Below are 19,110 nucleotides of genomic sequence, written 5' to 3' on the forward strand. Positions count from 1 at the left end.
GCTTTTGACTAAATGGTTTAACTGGTAATTAAGCATCTATACTGTATTGCTTATCATGATATAGACTGATGGTAAGTTTAATTTTCCAAAGTAAAGCTGGTGCAAAGCCAGTGGAGATCCTGGTAGGTGGAGGCTCCTAGGAATAGTCCCATTACAAAAATCCCACAGTCTGCACTACAGCTGTTGAACTGGATGCTAAATAGCCTACAAGGCTTTCTTGAAAACCTGCTCGTCCCTTGTGTGAGCACCTTGAGGACTCTCTAGGATCATCTGCACCAGTATCCCCTCTCTAGACGTGTACCCTTCTCTACAAGGTGTCTCTAAGCCTGTCATGGCCCCTGGCAATGCTCTTTTGCAGGCTGCTTTCAAGGGTTGATGGGGCTCGGATCCCTGTGAAAATGTTGTGTGTTGTGCTCTTTGGGAGGGCAGGATCCCTTTGGCTTGCTTTCCTGCCTAGCTGTGATGCAGGGCTGTTGTTGGCTAATATGATCTATTATGCAGCTCAGGGGTAACTAAACTGAGGGGCACATTTTTTTCTGTATTTCAAAGGGCAGGAGAAGTACAGTTAAAATTTCCATATGCAGTCTGTAAAGACTGAGGAAGGGAAAACTCCAGCATTGTATTTGAGAAGCCTTGGGATTAAATTATGTCATTTAAGAACTCATTAGTCTGTCTTTCAAGTATATGCACTTTGGGGAATAATCATCTTTCTTCTCCTGCTTTGCCTTTGAGTTGCTCATGTGTCATGTCTCTCGTGCCTCGGAACTGCAGCTTTATGGCACTTTGGATTGGATAAACCCCCTTAGCTTTGAAATGTTAAATCCTTCAATTAGTTTGAGCTGGAGACTAAAGGCCAAACATTTCAAATGTGGGCACCTGAAGTCGACAGGAGCTGCAGGCGTTCATCGCCTCTGAAAATCAAACCAATCATTTAAGTAGCTAAATTTAGATGAAGGTACCTTGCTTTTGCCAGCCCAGTTTAATCACCAAGTCCTGTAGTATTATGCTGGATCACATGGTCTTTCCCTAGCCCTTTGCACTTCTGTTGTGTTTTCCTTTTCCTCTTCCTTCCAGGAAAAGCCTGGAATTTATGTTTAGGTGTTCATGTTATAACGTCCTCTTGACTCTCCAAGCAAGCTCTCCCTGACAAATGGATCCCTTCCACTCCTTGTGCTAAAAGCACCTGTTAGGTTCAGCAGTCTAAGGCAAAAGTAAGCCCTAAAAATTTTCTTGGAAAGGTCTACATCAACTTACAAAAAAAAAAAAAAGCTAGTCTTCCATTGTGTGGGTGAACCAGTGGCCTGTTTTGCTGTCGTTAGCCACTCTTCCTCCAACCTGTGCTCCCTGGCTATCACCAGTGCATGTCCCCTCGTCAGGATGGTCTGAAAAAAATCTGCCTTTCAAAATTTTCCCCTTGAAATGTATTTGGGCACTATGAAAACTATTACCCCACTAATAACTTTTGACTTACTCCATACTTTTGAAGGAGATGAGGGATCAAGTGAGGGTTGTTAAATTTGGACACCTGCTTTTAACTGCCTATACGCATGGAAGGAATGATTTCTTTAACTAATTTTCTGACTGAGTGAGGTAGCAGAACAAGTATGGACAACAGTGACTTGTGCAGATTTAGGTGTTTACTGGTACAGCTGCCCAAAGAAGTAAATCCATGAGCAAAGAGAATTTCTAGAGATTTGTATTCATAAGATGAAAAGCTTCTGAAAGAATGTAACAACTCTGGGACTAAACTGCCTTTCTATTGCCATAATCTTCTGCTTCTCCTGATTGTGAATGCTGAAAGTCTGCTCTGCTTCCCCAGGGTCCTGATACAAAATTCATTGTCAGAACTGGAAAGGCAGAAAACTAGCAAAGACAAAACCCCAAACAAACAAAACTCTCAAACCCCCAAACAAGGAAAGTAGATCTCTTAATTATAGTTGCACCCTAAGCAGATGTTAACAAGTCTATTTAAACCTTTTTAGACTGTAGTCTGCTGCTGGCCTCCTGTCCTCATCTAACTTGGTGTTTCCCTGATCAGCTAATTCTGCCCTGATTAGCATTTCAGAAATGCACAGGTTTTGTCAAGCACAGCTTCAGAAGCTGTTTTGGAATACCCCTTTGGGTAGTTGGTTTTTGTGAGCTGCACATTACAAAGGATGATTTCCCAGCCCACTCTATTATATTTATTCTGGCTTTGATTCAAAATGAGAAATGATTCATGACATTGAAATGCACCACAGGGATGGACCTCACACAGTTGCATTGCCACTGGTTGAATGGTCTCAACCTTGCTCATTATCCTGCTGCAGTACCAACATCAGCCCACTCCCGGTGTCCTCCTCCTTTGGCAGGAAAGCACCTGTTTCTCTGGGTGAATAACCTCTCTAAAGAGGCGAAGAGTTTTCTCTCTCCTGTATCTCCCTACCTCTTCTCTCTTGTGGAGGGGGCAGGGATCTGGATCAGTGCCTGGAGAAGTAGGGAATGGAGGGTTTGCTTCCTCATAGAAATGGGGGCTGTGGGGAGAAGGGGAGAATTTCTTTAAGTTATTTTCAAGTTTTTGAGAAAATTTGGGAGAACCTCTCTCCTTAAAATGGCTGTTCAATGTATACAAAATCGTAAAGAAACTGGGATCAATCCCACTATGCCTGTTTATCACAAAATCTTGTATCATCACATGACATTCATCACAGACAAGTAAAATGAAGCCAAACTTAAGCTTAGAAATAGCACTACGCAGACTCCTACTTTGGTAACTTAGCTGCTAGGAACATTGAGGATTTTGGTGTAACCGAATTCAGTGAAGTGGGTTTTTTTTGTGGAGAAAAAGGGTCCTTTTTTTCCTAGCCATGTTTTGTGCATTGCTTCAACAAAGAACAGGCATCTTCTTTCCTTGGACTTCTGAATATGGACTGCTTCCTTTTTCATGCCTAAGAATATGGAATATTTCATCCCTTTCTTCTTCTGCTTATGCTCTTCTTGTGCCAGTATAAGAGATTTTTATGTCCCTTATTGTATCATGCAGTGCTTCCCCTACACCTCCTGCTAAGAGTCGTCGTTGCTTGTGACAGTTCTCCTTGGAGAATATATTCTTGTCACCTGACAAGAACTTATTTTCCCAGAGATATCAAAGTTCTTTTGATATATATTGGTCTTTGCTCCGTCTCTCCAGCAGTAGTAAGAGGGTGTTTATTCACTTGACTGAGTTTGGTACATAATAGAAGTAAATGTTCCTAGCAGCTAAGTTACCAAAGTAGGAGTCTGCGTAGTGCTATTTCTAAGCTTAAGTTTGGCTTCATTTTACTTGTCTGTGATGAATGTCATGTGATGATACAAGATTTTGTGATAAACAGGCATAGTGGGATTGATCCCAGTTTCTTTACGATTTTGTATACATTGAACCAGAAAAATAATTCCCTGTGCAAAAGACCTTGACAGGTCTCCAAAATAATCAAACCTAGAATAGCTTCTGAAGTGCCTAAACACCATTTGGAAAAGACATATAGGTAGAAGTTTTAATGAGAGCTTAACATAGATGAAACAGGGTTTTCAGAACTGATTGGCAATAATGCAGGTGGCTAATTTCTCTGAAGTGTAGTGAATGTTGAAGTGCTTTGAAAATCTGACAAGAAGTGTCAGTGTCACAGTTGCTGCTCTTTGCAGACTGACTTTAGAAATTTGGGTGTTTGAAGATCTGGGCTAAGAGCAACAGTTACCAAAGAACCATTTTGGCCTTCTTTTCAGATGAGGTGCCTGAAGGAAAGCTCTTAAGTGAGCATTTCTAATGTCTGGATTTGTGATTTGGTTTTCAGAATATCACCTTGCTCTCTGATTGTCACTTGCACACCCTAAGTTCTAAAATACAGGCTAGTTCAGTTCATGTTGTTTAGCAAATTCTAATGTAGTAGAATGTCAATGGCATCCACTCTCTATGAGCATAGCTTTCAGCTCAGGTTCCTCCATTGATTCAATTTTTAAGCTGAAATTCAAGTTTATTTTTATGTTTACACTATGAACTACAAGGTTTTGTATTTATTGCATTTTTATTCTGCTGAGATACCGAGAGACTGCGATGATATGATTCACACAACTGGGGTTCTGTTTACTTGGCTATGTCAAAATACTAGCAACAAAGATCAAGCTCATCCCTGATGTACCTCCTGGAAGTGAGGATCATTCTGCTAAGGAGTGAATGTAGCTCGTTAGTTGTATCCCTATGCAACTCCTGCTGCTGCTTATTGAAGTCAGAACCTCTGCATCCAGAATAGCATCCCAGAAGTGTGACTCTTCACCTTCTGGAAACCTGGCCTAAAGCAAAGCTGTTGTGATGTAAAAAACACTCAGCTCTGATCCAGTCTTGGGGGTGGTGTTCTGGCATCTGGCTATAAGAAAGCACTGAGCTTCTGACACCGAAGAGAGTAACAAGTAGCAGCACCTCTTAAATTCAGGCCTTTGCTCCCAGTGGGCTGAAAGAAACCAAAGATGGCAGACTGATCTGGGGAGCATTCAGACTCTTGGAGATAATGGAAAGTTTTGGGGGAACTTTGGATCAAGTCCTGTCTTATCTGACCTGATTTGCTTATTCCTAGGCAGCACATATTACTCTCTGAACATCCCTTGTTAGGAGCGCAGGCTACATTTCTAGAGCAACAGCTTCACTCTGTACAACTAGCACATTTTTTTTTTAATGTATAACTGGCCTGAAAGTTGGAGTGGCTAGCTCTGCTAATTATATGAAACTCTTTAATGTGATGCTGGAGGTGTTAAACAATTGTACCTCCATTAAATATGCTGTGCTTACGCAAATGTGGCACACAGATTGCAAGTTCTAAAATTTATCAGGCAGACTAATTATTTAAATGTGAGCTATAGGTTACATAAATAAATAGCTCTCCCTCAGTAAATGGCAAGGTGTCATGGTGTTAGCCACGTGGCTTGTAGCAGAGTAGAATTAATGTTAACACTTCTGTAGCTTTCTTTCTCTGATTAGTAATTCTTTCGATGTTGGTAGATGAGCTGAATTTATGAAAGTTTTGCCTGCCCTCTAGGTCTCTATTTTGTATTCCTTGAGCATTGCAGCCTGTTTTTGACTCTGGCAGCAATGTTGGATACTAAAACCACGACTAACTCAGGCTCCCTGCTCAGCTTGTGGAGTGAGGCAGATCCAAACCAAACTGGGAGCTTCCCCTGGGGCAAGATCTCCACTCCCCCAGCTCCTGTAACCCAGTCCTCCAGCTACAGAAGCAGCCTGTTTGCAATTAGCAGTGTGTATATCATAGAGCAATGACACAGAATTGCATATACCAAGAAAATAGAGATCACTGTGGTAATGAGTAAGGAATTTGCCAAGGTGGGCTCCTTGCATTTTGCTGTTATACATAATGCTGCAGGAAAGATACATGTATGATCACACAGAGGCACAAAGTGATAATATGCCACCTGCAACTTCTTAGGATGGTTTTTGAGTGCAGAGTTATGAAAGCTCAGAAAATCCTATATGAGAAAAGCTGCTTTAGCTAATCAGAGAGAGTTTCATTAAAGTTTCTTGCTGTTATTAGTTTTAAATTCACTTACGTCTGCTTCACTTTAGTTGCCGGAGGCACCTGCTCTGGTGGTTTTCTGGCAGCAATGCTGCAGAGGGTGGGGAGTGTTAAGTGACAGGTTGCACATTCCTCCTCGGTCTCCTAGAAGTGGCTTTTTTTTCTCCAGTCGTGCTAATTTACATGCAGCTTTCAAAACGAAACTTGAGCAAGCATCCTCCCTCTCCTTGCCCATCTGCCCCAATTCCCACTCCTCCTTTTCTGCTACACCAGCCTAATCGCCTGATTTCACAAAACTGAAAACCAGGTGACTGTTTCACTTACTCTTCACTTAAGGGGGATCTGCGCGCCTGATCCTGCAACCTTCACTGGTTGCTCTGGCAAACAGCAGGGAGAGTGCTCAGCACTTTATGGGATGTCCTCAGCCGTTTGCAGAATTGCAGCCCGGGCACTGCGGTACTCTTCTGCAGCACTGCGGCTCTTGCCCATCCATTTCGTGGTGGATTTAGGAGGACGAACCTGGCTTCGTGGCATTCATTCAGCAGCAATGTCTGCGTTAGGCCCAGTGGAAGCAATTGGATCAACTCAGTTAGTGCAAGGGATTAAAAGGAGCCAGATGCTGTCTTAATGGACAAGCATAAGGCGAAGTTGCAAACTTGGCCTTTTGGGGAAATTGAAAGCAGTTTAGTTCAGGTTCAGCTTAGACAGTTGAGAAAGAAATTGTCTATTAGTCTCAAACCAGGCTGACAGAGCACCCACACCGAGCTCGCAGATGCTCCACACCCGGCAGGCAGAGCCGTGCGTTAACCTGCCGGCGCGGCGGGGGCACGCGCTTCCCCTCGCAGCCTTGCTCAGGCTTGCGGAGCCGCACAAGCAGCAACCCGGGGGTCACTGAGCCGCTTCCCCTGAGACCAGCTCTCAGTCTGGCACGTACAGGGTATGTCTGTACAATGTGAGGTCTGTTCGGTCCGAACCAGACTCTGCAGGCCTGCTGTTTGCTCCTCATCCCACCAGCACTGGGCTGGAAGGTAAGTGGGGGCAGGATTCGGTCACCTTAGCAACCCCTCAGCCAGCACTTCTGGAGAACACATTGCACCAGGCTTAGGCCAACCAAATCCTTTCCTCAGCCCCCAGAGGAAGGGGAAAGAGGGAGGCAGGTTGTGAGCCTGAGTTATAAGCTGCTCTCAGCTCTGATCCCAGGACAGCGGATCAGCGTGTCAAGGCTGACGATGAAACTGTGCTGTAACCCTTCACAGGTAACCTTTGTGTTCAGTGAAAACTGAGGTTGCTTTGCTGGTCTTTTCCTAGCCCAAAGAAAGGGAACAGACACTGGCAGTGACTTCAGGTCCTTCTGTTTTCATTTTATTTTGTGAACAGAACCGCTGGTGAATCATGAAAGCTGCTGTTAAGGTCCAGTTTCAAGCTCTGCACAAAGTTGCAATGTTTAAAATTATTTAAACTTCTTCATTACTAAATATTTCCTGGAAACACTTCTTTCTTTCTTTCTTTTGTCTTCCAAGCACTTTTTATATTGCCAAGGTGTTTAGCTGCAAGCATGGAAGGCCATGCAAATAAGACCAAGCCAGCTGCACAGATTTTGCACACTTTAATTAAGTTGTAGGGCTTCAAATGAATTTGGCTCCAGTTTCTGATGCTTCCATGGCCTGTATTCTGTTCCAGTGTGGATGTTAAATCGTGCAGAAATGCAGCATGACCTAACTTTCATGTCAGTTGATCTGGCAGTAGCTGTTTTTGTGTAACTAATTTAAAAAGATTGATTGTTGGTTAATTACATTAATGAACTGAACCAACATGGGCACAGACCAGAGCGCAGCAGTCTCCTAAACAGTCATTAAGAATAGACATCTATCTTTTCACCTGCTTGTACAGCCTCCTGTTGGGTGGCAGAGTGTGTGGAATCGTAATTCTGAAGGTTAAACGACTTAGGGACGTAATCACAAACTGTTCACCTCTGCTACCCTTCTGCCCATATGGCCCTGCTAGTCACAGTCAAAGTCCATTTGGACAAACTGTCTGTTGAAAGGTCTCCAGGACAGCAAGTCTGGTGGTTTCAGCTGGGTTCCTGGCAAATGCCAGCGCGCATTACAAATCCACCAAAGTTCCCTGGTTGAAAGGATTTTGTGGATTTAAACAATTTTGAAAGAACTCCTTTCCCAATTAGGGTAATTCATGCTTATCAAGGTGAAAGTGTACTAAGCAGAACACTTCACTCTTCTCTCTAGCCAGCTCATGAATATGAAGAAAGATAGAATCAATAATACATTTCTGTAATTAAATTGGTAAGTCAAAATGATCGAGTTCTTGTTTTAGCAGTCAACGGAAGATGCATTTCTGTGTGTTTATCAGCATTGGCCTTGTAGCCATTCACTACACTTAGGTGGCACATGTGCAAATGTTGCATGACACGCAAGGCCTTACAAAAGAAGTACTTTAAGGAGTTAAAAAAAAGTTTGAGACAGAGACATTAGTACCTTTTCTAACCTGATTTCAAAATACTACACAGTGAATAAAGGCAATGGGATGCATGTTATTTTATTTTGAAGTGTGGGACGTACTATTGTATATCCTTTGCCATTATTAGCTCATCTGCTTGCCAGATTTCTTCAAATCATGAAGGACTTAACCTGAAGTTAGTAAGAGTGTTGCCACTGGCGCGAGCAGAAAGGGAAATGGAGCAGGGCTGCGTATTATGAAAGATGGCAAAAAAACCAAATCCCAGTTACTTGGGAAATCAAGAATGAAAGTACTTTTTCACTGCCAGCCTGAGATAAGATATTAGATTGTATAGGTTGTTGTCAAAATCTTCAAAGGTGACATGTGTCAGTGCTGATACCATGGAATTCTGCAAGGCCTGATCCAATAGCTGCTGAGACTGAGGAGTCGTTACAGGGATTTCAGTCACCTTTGGGTGATGTTGTGGGTGACCTATGAAGTTTGATTTTCTAGGAGGATTTTTCAAGGATTTTCCACAAAACCCTTTTGTATCCCAAATGCAACAGTGTGTGTGGGAAGCAAGTCAAAGAAAAATAGGATTGACCAACAGTCATACAGTCTATGCTGAAAATCTGCTTTCTTGATTCTCAGCTCCCTCGCTGGCTATGCCGTCAAAGTGATTTGAGGTGTCAAGGGAGGAGACTTACTCTTGTGGGTTGTTTGGAGACTGGTCCTGCTTCCCCATCGTCCCAGAGACTTCGGTGGACTGTTGAGGGGTGAACAGCTGAGCAACTGCATAAGGGATTTCAGGCATTGGTTCATGACAGCTTAAAAATACTTTAAATGTGAGGTGAAGTACTTGTGGAATGACACATATGCAAATGGCATTAAATTATGGTTTTATCTAAGAACTTCTGTTTCAAGCTAATTAAAAGACAGAGGCCACTGCTGCAGGAGGAAAATATGAAAAGAAAACTATACTGAAACATAAAAGTGTTTCTGATCAAGTAAAATTCTGTTTCAGTTGAATGTTTTATTTTGTTCCAGTCACATAAATTACCATCTTTGAAATACTAAAATTCCCACAATCAGCTTTTTATAACAGAAAATAATTTACATTTAAAAGGTTTAACTGAAGCAGCTAAACCTTAGTGATGAATGTGCACATTTGGCAATAAAACAGGGAAACAGCCCATGTTTTGGAACCCATAGCTGCTATATGTAATTTTAATATTTAAATAAGTAAATGCAGTCTAGTGAGTGCTATAGGTATGCACAGAGATATTTGCTAGTTCTTGGGAAATGTGTCCTTAAGGGTATAAAATGCCTCAGTACTGATACAAAGCCTTGGAAATCTCCCTTAGCACTGATAGATAACTGTGATGGAAAGCACCGTGGCTTGAATGCATTTCATCCGCTGCAGAAAGTTACGAGGCTCAGTCACGTTACCGTCATCAGAAACCTTTTATTTCTCCTTGGAGTAGCACCTCTCTTCCATCTTGTGGTGCGTTGGCCCTGGCTGGATGCTAGGTGCCCACCAAAAGCTGCTCTCTCACTCCCCCTCCTCAACTGGACAAGGCAGAGAAAATATAACAAAAGGCTCATGGGTCAAGGTAAGGACAAGGAGAGATCATTCGGCAACTACCGTCATGGGCAAAACAGACTTGACTTCAGGAAATTAGTTTGATTTATTACCAATCAAATTAGAATAGGGTAATGAGAAATAAAACCAAATCTTTAAAACACCTTCCCCCACCCCTCCCTTCTTCCCGGGCTTAACTTTATTCCCAGTTTTCTCTACCTCCTCCCCATGGGTGGCACAGGGGGACAGGGAATGGGGGTTGCGGTCAGTTCATCCCATGTTGTTTCTGCTGCTCCAGCGTGGGCTCCTCTCTCCATGGGTCCGCAGATCCTGCCGGGAGCCTGCTCCAGCGCCGGCTTCCCACAGGGTCACAGCCTCCTTCGGGCATCCCCCTGCTCCATCGTGGGGTCCTCCCCAGGCTGCAGGTGGAGATCTGCTCCACCGTGGACCTCCCTGGGCTGCAGGGGCACAGCCTGCCTCACCATGGTCTTCCCCACGGGCTGCAGGGGAATCTCTGCTCCGGCACCTGGAGCATCTCCTCCCCCTCCTTCTTCACTGACCTTGGGGTCTGCAGGGTTGTTTCTCTTACATGTTCTCACTCCTCTCTTGGGCTGCAATTGCTGTTGCGCAGGGTTTCCCCCCCGCTTCTTAAACACGTTATCGCAGAGGTGCTCCCACCATCACTGATGGGCTCGGCCTTGGCCAGTGGTGGGTCCGTCTTGGAACCGGCTGGCATTGGCTCTGTTGCACATGGGGGAAGCTTCTAGCAGCTTCTCACAGAAGCCACCCCTGTAGTCCCTCCACTACCAAAACCTTGCCATGCAAACCCAATACACATCTTTAACTAACGAAAGGGGAGACATGGACAGTATTTTAATTCTGTGGGAACCTTGTCATCATCCTATAAGTTGAAACAGTTATCTAAAAAAGCAATAACCACAAAATTGGAGGTAATGATTTCCCTCTCAGAATAAGAGTAACTGGTATGTAAGGCTTGTCTTCCCCCTGCCACATCGATTCCTGATTTATCTTCTCTTCTTCTCCCCTACCCCCCTGCATTAAAGGGGGAGTGGGCCATTGCCGCTATAATGGTCTTATTCCCTGCTAGTGGAGAGAAGATATATTTCAGTTTTATGCTCTCTTCAAATGTACTCAGACACATGGAAGAAATGTCTTACAGGTGTTTGTATCATTGCAGATACTCCAGAGAATTGAAAACCCTCTGTATTCCAACAATAATATTTCCCTTGACCTTAGTGTACTTTATATCTCAGCTGGGGTGCCAAGCCCTGTCATTATTGGAGTCAGTGAGAACATGGTGGAAATTTCAGCAAAATGGGGATGACACCCTGGATGTTAATCATGGGGTTGTAGGGCTGATGTTGTGGGAGAAGCTGTACAGAACTTCGTACATAACAGCACTCGGCCCTCTCTGAGGGAGCTGGACCTTTCTTGACATCTACAAGATCTGCCTGGGGGCATTTGATCCTTACTCTTATTAATATCAGAAAGTAAATTAGCCTTATATTGCCCTTCATATCAGACCTTTCAAGACTCTCCCATCCTTTTCATTTAGACTGGGTCTCTGAGGGAAAAACCCGGTAATAACACACCGGTGTGATAATTAGTAAGCACATTCTACATAATTACAATGTTAGCATCTCAGGGGGGAAATGAAAGCTTGTGCTGTCCCTTTAACGGGACAATTTGATAATCCTCTTAGCATTTTCTCTTTTGGCTGATAATATTTCACAGAATTTTACTTTGTAAAATATTCCTAAAGGGAGGCTTAAGCAATAATGCACAGATTATGGAAATGACTCTCATTAAGTATAGGGAGAAACTTCAGCAAAGCCATGAACTGCTTCGAAACATGTAACCCCCATTAGGAGCTTCATTTAAATGTTTATTCACAGAGCAGTAAATGTTTATTATAGAACATTTTATTGAAACATAAATTAAAGAACCCTAATTATACGTATCACAAGTGTTAAAACAATATGCATTTATCAAGACTTAACTAAAGATCAGAGGTGAGGGGAAATGCAACTGCACTTTCATTTGCATCTCAGCAATACCAAATTTGCACAAAAACACCTGGGCAAAGTGACCCTGAGGGAAGGCAAAGGCACAGGACCTCAAGGCAGTTGCTCTCCAGCTGTCCCTAAGCCTGCACCACCTTCCCGAGCAGCTTCGGCAGCACCTTCATTGGTTTGTGCACCACCCTTCCCATCTGTAAAATGGAAGTGATACTTCATGCAGGGGCTGCCAGGGTTTTGGGGGGGTTTTGCAGTTCTTTGGTATTCAAGAGGTAGAAGATGCTGTACGGGTCTCACAGTGTTCCGATCATAGTGTTGCTGACATATAATCCAGGAAACATGGTGTAAAAGTTTCCCCATCAGGGTCCTTGGTTGGACCAAGGTGTTTTTCTTCCTGTTGATTCACACAGAGTAATGGTTAATGTTCCTGCACGTCTGCCCATCCAGTCCACTGTGTTTGCTGGGGAGGGGATAGACACTGAATAATGGCAGGTGAGAGGAGCTGGTGATGGTCCTTGGCCTGACCTTCCTACCATCATGTGTGGACCCTCATTCCTAGAGTTGCAGAACAGGTTAGAGGTCAGGAAATACTGGTTCAGAAGCACCATCCCACTCTTATTTCCATTTAGTTTATTCATTTGCTGCCTTTCAGAGGATATCATAGGAGATGTCCAAATTGCATTTGGATTACCACTTCCAATGAACAGGCTAATTACCCTCATTATTGTGCCAGTTTTCTTGGGTTTGGGGCGGGGGGGGGAGGGTGGCAGTTCTCTTGCGAATGCTAAAGTTGTCTTCAGCTGTGGGAGTTATAACTGCAGATCTCAAGTGGGTTTCAAAATCTTTCTGCACATATTTCCATTAGGTCTACATCCCTTTTCTAGCTCATCGGCAGCTCATTTCTTTAAAACTTTATAGCAGTTGACAGATGCATTATTAATTGAGGATGCTGAACCTGCACATTTCTCAATCTATGTTTTTGAAGATGTAGTCTACTACAAGTCCCCCACTTGCTATGGTTTCTGATATATTTGCAAATTCTCTCCATTTTGTTGCTTTCCAAAGTACATGTTCTCTGTGCTGAGCAAGTATCTTGATAACTCACTCTTCCAGAGGTATATCTGTGGCATGAATGTTGGTAGGAGTCATTGCAAAGCTTTCTTTTTTCCTCCTAAGTGTATGTGTACAGTGCAGTGCCATGCAGATACACACGGGTGTCTCCTGAAAGGGCCCTCACGCTCCAGCTTGGTAGCACATGGACAGCCTGTGTGGCCTCCTCCCCCAAGACTTGTTCCAGTTTCTTCTTTTTTCTCTCTTTGCCCCCTCTTTCTGCACAATGTCTTTGATTCACAAAACTTCCACCACCATCTCCGTTCTATCGGTAGCTCCCACCCTTCCTGTTCTCTGGTTGCTCTTCTAGTTCATTCCCACCTGTGTCTCTGCTGTTTCCCTGAGCTTTCTGAGACAGATGTGGATTTCCCTGTCCTTCCCTTCCAAAGTGTCCCTCTGTTCCCCTGCACATGCTGCTCTCGAGACTGGCATTCTGTGCCACTCCTTTCCAGCTGTATCGCATCCTTACGTTTCTCATGATGGTAAAACAGCAAGCTTCAGTTTTGTATTTTAATAAACCAGAGCCAAAGCAAAGGTGGTACAAGAATGTGTTGGTCTGTGCAGCCTTCCTGGGTTTGGAGCAGCCCTTACCACCAGAATGCCAGAGCTGCCATCTGGGGAGGAGGCGCCGAGTGTCTGCATCTGTACAGCCTCGTGTATGAGATTTTAGTGAAGCTGGAAAGGAAAATGCTGCTTCCTAGAAATGGGGAATTTTTGTAGGAAAGGAATTGTTTCAAGTAGTTTCCTGTCATGATTTAATATTTTATAAAGATTAGGTCTTTTAAAGTGGTCTTTATGTAATCTATAACTCCTGGAAATGTAAAAAAAGTAGATAATATTAATGCTGGCAATAATTTTGAAGGCTGTGAAAACAGTATTTTCATTAACCAACCTTTTTCTTTTCCTAATGTTGGATAGGACTTTTTTATTTTTTAATTTGTTAATTTGTTTCTCCATCCCAACCCAATTCAGGACTAGGAAAAACGTCAAGAACTCATAAATACTCACTGAACAGAAATTGCTTTCCCGTGACTATGTCTTTGCCAGGACCTGCAAGTCAAGGGCCCTAGAAATTGGTTTTCAATGCCTAGAAAGAGCAATTGTACCAAGTGTGCTAGCATCTGGGTAATGCGATGTATTTTCGGGGACAGCAGAGGGAGTGCTTTCTGTTAATGAGCTATGGATATACAGGCAGGGTTTTCCACAGAATAATTTTGTAACAGGGATAATTGAGCAGTTAATCAAGAAGAGCAAACAAGGGCTCCATGGAAGCCCAGTTTACAGAGAGGACAAAATTGCCCTATTTTTCATGTGGCTATCTCAGTATTATGGTTGATTTTCTTTATCACCCACTAACAGTCTTACTTGGAGAACGGTTATTAGTTTGGAATTTCTACAGTTAATCTGGTAGTTTAGAAGAAGCATTATCACAGCCACCCGTAAGAAGCCCATGTCTCTGTAATGGACAGGGGACTTTGCAGCAAGCAAGGTCTTATCTGCAAACCACCATCCTTTTTCCCAGCAAACTGGCCGATGGGGGTCTCCCAGCCAGCAAGTCTTGCTGCCTGCAGCTGCTAATGCTCTCCCTGCCCTTCCTCCCGCCTGACCACGACAGTGGCAGGGACACTGGGGTTTACTCTTCCCGGCCCTGGTGCCCCTCCGTGCCCCACATCACGGCCTTTCCTGATCTTGCTGCACCATGAGACCGTGGAAGCCCACAACTGCAAAGCTTTGTCGAAAGAACGAAAAGTAACGAGGGAAAGGATTAAGCTGCTGAAAGGCATCTGGTTTCACTGCATGAAGGCACAGCTTAGGCGCAGACTGCTTTTGCAAGTGTGGGGGGAACAGCCCTTCCTCTGCCAACTTTTTGGCAGCCTCCCTGTCCTGAAGGTTGCGTGACCTGTTGCCAGTTTTTGTGTATTCGTCCTATAGCAACATTTATTGCTAATAGACCCTCGCTGCATGCTGAGGAGCTCTTGTACAGGCTATTATCTCCCTTTCTGTTGGAAGCTGAGCTTTGTTGCTTTGCTAACCAGCACGGCAGCTGAGCGAACACAACATAATGTTCATGAATTATTGCAGGCAATGTCCATGTCCTCCCTGGTGGTGTGTGGCAGGGTCATCTGCTCTACAGTATTCCGGTCTACCCAGAAAATCTCTTTCAGTGTCTATTTTTGCCTAGTATTTTTGCTTTACATCTAGTGCAGTGGTGACACATTGGTTATTCGACCATAATTCAGTATATTAAAACAGCTGTAACTAGGAACATTGCTTTCTGTGTGGCCTTGAGTGCTGAAGCAAAACTCACCTGAACTGAATGGGTGTTTTTCCAACAAAACAGGCTCCAGGTGACTTTTGTGAGCATTTTGCAGTCCTGGTTCACTGGAAATTGACTTTGGATGTATAATACCACAAATGCCTGTGCTGTTGCCAGATTTCAGCAGTGGTGGGATAAGCGTGCTCTGGAGTGCCCGTTGGCAGCCCCACACTCCCACAGTCATACTGGGAACGCTGCAGGGCTCCAGCAGAGGACACTCTCACTGCGGTGGGAGGTCAGAGATGGCACATGCTGGCTCTGGCTCACAATTTCCCCTTGGTGCTACAGATTTGTTCCTTGCAGTACGTTTTCTAATTCTCTGGCTGTTCTGGGTTTAAAGGTTTTGAAAAAGCTTCTCTTAAGAGTGATTTTGCATTGCTTGATAATTCTCACCATTAGGAGTTTCTCAAACTAAGATTTCATTTATAATGTGGTAGCCACTGTGAAAACAGAGGAAGCTACAGTCCCAGCCCTAGAAAACTGTCAGCCTGATAATTTTTTAGTTTCGAAGGTCCTATAAAATTCAGCTCCCACAGCCTACTTCCAGCTGCTGCTGCCCCAGACATCCCTGGCAGGAAATCTGGTCCCCAGTGTCAGAAGTGACTGGTGGGGCTTAGACATCTTTGACCCACATGGTGTCCCCCACCTGGGGTCATATTGCTGTGTCCTCGTGTTGTCATTCCCAGCGTGCCCATCTCCTGCGATTGCGCACAGCTTTCTCCATCAGTGTCTGACAAGAAGAGGGAATGGTAGATAACATTCTAAGCAATGCAAGCATGTGTCTGCATTTGTTCTACCCTGATTCGCGTGATATTGATTGGTCCATTAACGTAAGTGTCTCGGCTGTTGTATGTTGCTTTTCTTGCTTATTAATCAAAATAATGCAAAATGAGGAGAAAGTAATTTTTTAGGAAAAAAATGAAATACAATCAACAGTGATTGAATACAGCCTGTTGGGATGTGATGGGGCTGTCTGCCACCTACCAGACATAAGGATACCCACAATAACTGGGGGGAAAGTTGAAACGCTTTATTTTGACATTTTGTATACACAATGTTTGGAATTTTTGTCTCCAAGCAGTGTTTCAAAGGAAGATTTGCCTAAATCTGTTTGTTTGGTTAAAAAAAAAATGCAGCCAAATGTTTTGTTTGTATCTACTGACACATTTCAGTCAACTGCAAATGTCTTTTTTGGGCATGCAGGTTTTTATGTTGCCTGGAAAACAAAAGGGAAGGAAGCAACTTTAATTTGCAGGCACCTTGAAGTTATTTCTGCTATCTCCAGCTGAGGAGACCTCCCTATAGCCATCCGCAGATGCAAAACACTGAGACATATACATAATATCCAGGATGCGAATACTCCCACTGAACCAATTCACAGGTTGGAAATTGAGCTGGTGCTTAAGTGCCTTGGTGGATTGAGGCTTTAGCAATAACAAATAGTACTAAGGAGCAAAAATGATCAATTAAAGAACTCCTAATGAATGCAAATATCAGTGTCCCTGAGTCGGGAAGGCCAGAAGCTGAAAGGCAGATTAGAGAAGGTGTGAAATCCCCTTGTTCGGTGTTTCTCACTATGTGGTAGCCACTGCTCTGTGCTGCTTGCATTTCCCTGTGGTTTTTTTGGTAAAGCTGAAGAGAAGGAAATTACTTGAGACACTGTTGCTGCTCCTGTTTGTTTCTATTATACAAACAGTAGGGAGAATCCAAGTTTTTATTTATGTTCTATGCACAGAATTTAAAACAAAAAAAGGGATGTCTAGAAAAAAATTACTCTCTCTTAAATTGATTGTAGTTACCTCAGACCTTGGGAATACTCATTTGTTTTCTGATACAGCTGACAGATTTTGCTACGCAGCCTGGCATTGTGTAAGAACATAATGCATGTAGTAAAGGTGAGTAACCCTTGAGGATGTCCCCACTGATGCCAAGTGGCCCATATGCTACCATAAACACTTTTTCTTCTTTTTTTTCATGCTGATTGCAAGAACCCATTTTGGGTAGAAGATCACATTAGGCTCATTCATTACCTGCTGTGCTGGTCTGTGCATCTGCAGTGCAGCATCTCTGCACTGAGCTTTGGACTACATCCCTGTGTGCTTTCTGATATTCCAAATTGTCTGTCATGGGTATACAGATCTTCTCCTGTGTGTATCCTGGAACATTCTGCCACAGAGATAAAAATTACTCTTAAAGGTGGCTGAACTTCTGGGGGATATGGTTGTTGGTAGCTGATATTAGGCTGTATATATATCATCAAGGGAAATTCCTGAAAATTGATACTTGTAGCAAAACTATCACTCCTCATAGCAGAAGAGAAAAAAACTGACTGGTAGATTATTCTATACTTTTATGAATAAATTTAAAATCTAATGAGAACCACAGGTGTGACACACTAGTGAAATTTTACGGTACCACTGCAAACTTTAATCTTCACCTTTATTTTCCTTGAAAGTCTGTCTTTGTCCAAAAGCAAAATTTCAGGCCTAGGGCTACTGAAGACCATCTTTAAACTTGCCTTGTGATTTTGAGCAATACATCATGAGAGCAGTGATGTTCAGATGATACATTGCACTAATACATCACAAAAGCACTATCGCTCTCATGATATATTAGTATAATACACTATCAGAACACTATCACTGATGTATTACTCAAAAACACAGTTTTTAACCCTCAAGAATCATCCTCATGTCTAGCTGAATGCACTGAAAGCTGTGGATAATGATAAAAATAAGCAATTGTATATTCAGTTTCTCTAGGGTAACCTGAGCGAAAAAAAGTGTGGTATTCGGAATATTTCATTAACTGAAACATCCTTGTGTTTTCATTTTATTCACTGACCAAATGTTTTTATGGATTGAAGCTAACACAATATAGGTGTGTTCGAATTTTCCTACAAATAGCCTAAGAAAATCTTTTTTTATTTTGGATTTCATTATAGACTTGAGCCATGTTTTGAGAATGTTTCAATGAGGTGCATGAATTTCAGCTGATTTCCACCTCATCAGATTGAGTCAGGTGCAAGCTATCTAAATTCTATGTAAAGCATTTGGTGCTGTTTCTGATGCAGTCTTTTTTTTTTTTTTTTTAGAAGGATTTAGCCACCATCTGAAAAGATCTGGAGATGCATAAATGTGATCTGTCACTCAGATCATTTCCTGCCTCTCCTCAATGAGGTGGTTATGGGTTTTTTTCCTGAAGAATTATTCTCAGTTGTTGGGGTTTTTTTCCCTCAAAAGAGAGTGAAAGGGAAAAAGATAAAAGAATGCTTTGCAATGTTGTAGCTGAACTTACTGCAGAAAACCAGATAGATGAGCGTTTGTTTGATTTCCTAGTAGAGTTTGAGTCTCGAGAATCTTGAATTACCTTTCCTATATGGTATGAAGAGACTGTCATAATCTCTTAACAGAAAAAAAAATATAGTAATAATACAACATCAGTGACAAGTGATATATTTGCTTTCTTGTCCATATTTTTGTTCTTTTTCCCCATATCTCATCAGCATTTGTGACAAAAATACATTGCCCCTCACCTGCCTTGCATACCAGATAGCCCAAAGCTGCCTCTGCAGCTTATGGTCCTTAGCTCTGCTCCCCCCCCGAGCGATGGCCCTGCCATCAGGAGAGTGGTGCCCATGCTTCAGGCTCTGCAAAACTGGGCTCAGAATTCTTGTGCCTCATGGGTTTGGGACCACTTGGTGCACTGGAGCCCGTGTCCCTGCAGGCGTGTGTCCCCAGCCCCGCACCTCATACCACCGGGGGCTTCAGCCTGTTATATTTGGGCTACAACCTCCTGGGGGAAAAAGCAAAACTTTAAAGTCTTTTTAACCTTGCAAAAGACATTGCATTAGCCATGCTGAATGGCCTAGTGTGTGTCCTTTTCTGAGAGCCTTTCTACCTCCGTGGTATCTGTTATGTACCGTTGGTTCCTCTGTCCCCTGGCCTGTGCAGTGCAGCACTGAGCCCAGGGCTGCCCACGCGAGCCCTCTGCCCACGCCTGCTACAGCCACGTCCCATCACCAGCACCTTCTTATTCTTGTCAGTTTTGAAGTCACAACACGCAGCTCCA

At 43.2% G+C, this 19,110-nt stretch overlaps 1 protein-coding gene across 4 annotated transcripts in view; it reads left to right on the forward strand.

The window, feature by feature from the left end:
- The window catches only part of FHIT (fragile histidine triad diadenosine triphosphatase), a 629,524-nt gene that overhangs the window by 519,046 nt on the left and 91,368 nt on the right, over window positions 1-19,110 (forward strand). The gene's annotated exons all lie outside the window — the stretch shown is intronic.

This window comes from Buteo buteo, chromosome 21 (assembly GCF_964188355.1).
Source record: "Buteo buteo chromosome 21, bButBut1.hap1.1, whole genome shotgun sequence".
Classification (NCBI taxonomy): Eukaryota; Metazoa; Chordata; class Aves; order Accipitriformes; family Accipitridae; genus Buteo; species Buteo buteo.